This window comes from Centruroides sculpturatus, unplaced genomic scaffold (assembly GCF_000671375.1).
Source record: "Centruroides sculpturatus isolate CEXI.00-Female unplaced genomic scaffold, Cexi_2.0 scaffold15, whole genome shotgun sequence".
Taxonomy (NCBI): Eukaryota; Metazoa; Arthropoda; class Arachnida; order Scorpiones; family Buthidae; genus Centruroides; species Centruroides sculpturatus.
Genome location: NW_019384585.1, coordinates 598 through 5,301, shown reverse-complemented (window position 1 = coordinate 5,301; position 4,704 = coordinate 598).

Here is a 4,704-nt window from a genome sequence, read left to right as displayed (position 1 = left end):
CTTTAATATTATTTTTACGTGTTTTAGCTGGCAACACTCATTCGACCATGAAAGGGAGCCAGTATTTAAACGAGGCTTAATTTTCTAATTTTTAACGATACAATAGCGACGATTATTATTTTAAAAAATTTTTGTTAGGCTTGACATCGATGAAAATTCAACGCGAAGTAGGTTAATAGCGATATACCAATATACTAATATACTGATTACATGGGATATAATAATATACTACACTAATAATGGATTTTTTCATACTTTTCGGTCATCCGACTTTTCAATTATCCGACCAACCCCAGTCCCCAATTGAGTCGGATAATCGAGGCTCTACTCTACTTACAAAACAAGCAAAAGCAAAACATCATTTGAAACAATAATAATTAAATTTAAATAAAGAACGATTGAAACTGGAACAAGAAAAATTTGATTTAGAGAGAAGTGAGAGAGAAGTAAGACTGAAGCAGGAAGGCGAGGAAAGAAGATTGTTGTTAGAATTACTTACGAAAAGTTTGAATAAAAATTGATTAAAAAATGTATAAAAAAACTGAATAAAAATTTTTGTAAAATTGAAAAACTTCTTTATTTATTTATTGAGTACATTCTAAGTATTTGTCCAATTTGGGGGTAAACAATTAAAATAATCTGATGTTGCACTAGGTAATAAGCGAGTGTGGCAGTTTGTAAGTAGTGCACCAACAATATACAGTTTACCAACAAGCTGAAGAAACAATTTCAATTTTTGTTTTTAAATCTAGAAAAGCAAATATCTGAATTATTTTCCCAAATACCCATTCCACACACACTCTTACTGAACTCATCCCGGAATTAAATACTTGTCGCTCGGGTGTTCAGCTAGCACCTCGGAAGGGTGTAATGAGATGTCGACGCAAAGAATAACCAGAATCTCCATATAAAACAAATTGGGTCCTTCTCTCGGAACAAGGAATCGCAGCCAACTGCTATAACAAATTAGATTCTCTTAACATTCCACTGTGTTAACGTCTTCCTTCTAATGGTTCAAATAAATTAGCAATCGTACCATCGGGTGTAACCACTGACTGAAATTTCAAACAATGTATACGTTTATGGCCACTGAATACCACCTTTTAATGCGTTATTGGTCGACAAATAGGACGTGCCGTTCTATCTATGAACCACCAACAATTTCTCAAAGGTGCATCTTTGCTGCTATTGCTTGGCTGAACAATTTTAATTTTTCTCTTGTTAGTTTTATTTCGTCGATATTCAATAAAAATTTGGAATGGCTATTGTAAATTATATTTAGTGTTCCATGTATAAATCGTGAAAGTTCAGTTTTTGTTCTCCCCAACAAAACAGAAATATCATCGAGTCTGTTAGGATAAACTAATCTTCGTACAAAAATACAATGCTTCAATTCCAAGTAAGCGTGATCCATTTTCACAAATAATTACAGGTGGAAGGCGTAAAGCAGAATGGAGGTGAAACAAATCACCTCTTGAAAATCTGTTCAAATTATAAAATTTTATAAATATTATTCCTGTTTTTAACTATTTACTTTATAAATACTGTATATCACTTACCAAAAATAAAACAATCAATCAGAATCTGTTATTTCATTTAAATTCATTCTTAATTTTGTCTCCGGTATAGATTTAGTGATAGGATGTAATAAAACGGCTTCTTCATCACTTTTATTCTCATCCATTAAGAGTAATACCTCATCAGTAAACTACAAATATAATTTTAAATAAATGCTTACTGTGCGAAAATAAAAACAAAGGAAAAATTAACACAGCCTTAGAGTTTCTGTGGTCACTTCACATCACATTGAAAAATATTAAATAATTAAATAATTTTTGAATTAAAATAATCTATTTTTTACAATGGTGGAAAAAATGGCGGATATATTTAACATCGAGGGTTACCAGCGAAGGTAAGTAAACAAATTAAACTATTTTAAAGTATTTATAAGATGTTTAATAACACTAAATAATTATTTTTAATTAGCGTGGTGTCTCCTACAGTACGATCGGTCGATAGGACTACCTCATACTTTTGTCCAGGGAAGTAGTGGCTTATGTAAGTCCGAAAGCAGTTCGGAAAATTAAGTTTTAGGAAATTTATAAACGTATTACGCTGTTGATGGCAGAAGATGCCGTGGAAGAACAAACCTACCTTAAGATAAGCTATTATCAAGACAAATATATGTAAATTCTGCATCACTCGCTAAAAAATTGAATAATTAAATAATTTCTGGATTAAAATCGTCTGTTTCTTCACAATATTATTCACAACTTATTAAATAATCATAATTTAACCCCAAACAGAAAAAAATGAAGACGTTTAAGCCGATCGTTTACTTACCTTGCTACAGGTAGCGAACGCCATTATCGACCGTCCAGAACTGCCAGGTGGCGGCGCTCAACCGTTCGCCGTACACGTTTTGGACTGAATACGACGGCCGCAATCTCACTAATGTCTATTTTTCTGNTTCCCATACGATTACACGTAAAACCAAATAATTCGTTCCAACGCGAAAAACACACTCAAATTAAAGCTAAGTTGTACATAAAAAAATAACTATAGTAAGGAAAACACTGAAAAATGCGTTTTGTAGTTGTAAATGTATAAATAACCATAATAGAATAATAATTGATTAAAAAAACGCAGTTACCTCTGAGGATAGACGACGGTGGAGGTGTAAACTGATGGCGGAAGAGAGGGAGAAGGGAAATGATACCAAAACTTAACTTACATAACATAATGCAACAATAACTTAAAAATAACTTAACACTAATTTTTTAATCTTTTCTGTTTCATATTTTTTAATAATTTTTTATTCACTGCTTTTTTGCTTTCTTTCCTTCACTTCCACCAGCACTTTCGCTGGATAGAGGCCACTTGGTAAAATATCTATTCAAAGAGGTGTTGCTTTGCCTACTTTTTAAAATGTTTCTAAAATGACTTGGGCAAATGTCATTACTCCGAGCGGCAATACGACCAGTGTGAACCTTTTCGGGATGTTTCTTTTCAATAAAATCAGTCACTTTCTGATAATATCTCGAGATTTCCTTTGTCGAGCGAGATCCTTCCACGACGAAGCAAACGCGCGGACCAAGACCGATGAACAGAAGTTAATAAAAATGGCGCTGCGAACTAATGTGATGTCGTATAATGAGTTTTTGTTCGTATCGTGGAGCAAAAATATGTTCGAATTTCGTGTCGTATCCTGAAAATTTCGTATGCTGGGGCGTTCGTATCCTGAGGTACCAATGTATATCGTTTTAACGATTACAGTCTGAAATGTTAATTTCGACATACCGAAATTAGGTGAACACATTTCTGGATATGCTTATATTTTCAAATTTAAAGTGTCATCACTACTAATTGAGTCGTATGAATTATTTCTTTTAACTCAAATTTAATTAGTTTGTGTTTAATTCTTTTAACTGAAGAATCTATGAATACGATAAGGATCCAAAGAACTTCACTCCTTTCTCTCTTTCAATTGAATAAGTGCGACATCGTCACGCTTCGAGTTCGAGAATCTAAAAGTTTTTTTTTGAGACTTTATGAAATCTTTATTTCTTCATTAAGATATTTTGTTTATTCCTTCTTTATCAAGGATTTGAAGCTGCAATTTCTGTTCAAGTGTGTGAAATTTTTCAGAAATCGCCTGCGATATGTGTGAATTATTTAAGTTCATTATTTGGAATAGAATAAATTTGTAATTTTATGCTATGATATTTGAAATCGTNTTAAAATTTCCCCGCGAGACAGGAATACACACACAGTCTGAATACTTTATTCTGGGTCCTTTCTGGACCAAGCGATTTCCGTTCTTATACGTGAGTGCACGTCTTTCTCTCTCTCTGTGTTGCCAGATCTCCCTGTAACAAAAGCTAGTCCCGTCAAGGTTGCCATATGTACGATAATTTCAGGTTCCGTACGATCTACGATAATTTTAGAAATACGTCTTATTCCCGAATCAACCGTTAATGAAAAACATCCACTTCGCAATTATTACTTTTATAGTTATCAACTTTTCATTGATATTTCGTGTTTCCCCTCCGCCCTGCTACAGGACTACTAAATTTTCTGAAGTTTTTACTTAGATAGGCTATTACCAGAGTCGATAGATATATATTGGTCCTAGAGCTGCCACTAGGTCTAATGCTACGGAAGTGGCGTAATAAATATTTCTGCTACTTTGAGCGCCGCGATCGCTTCCTGGCATAAGTGTGGCTCGTGTATAGTGAGAGTCGGCTGAAAACATTTGAAATTCTTCTAATATGTGAAATTTTCTCGTTCTTAACTCAAATAACGCTTTTCTCTTTTTTAAAGGATGGCTTATAAATACTATTCTAGTTTGGTTTTGAACATTATTTATTCGTAAATGTTAATACAGTGAAACCCCTATATTCGTCATTAATCTGTTCCTAACGACTTAACGAAAATATAAAATTTTTCTCATAAATAACTGATATTCAATTAATTTGTTTCCATCTTAAAAAAAGGTACAAGAATAAAAATTATGTTGTTTGTAAAACTTTATTGAACTAAATAAATACAGTATAGTGGTAGAAGGGGAAAAAGAGTAAGGTTATTACAGTTTAGAAGAAGACATACCATCAATTAAAATAATAAGTAATTTTAAATATGATCACGGGGTCTGTTTTGCCAATGATTCACTAACACGATTTAATAAAGAACCTGTCCAGTATT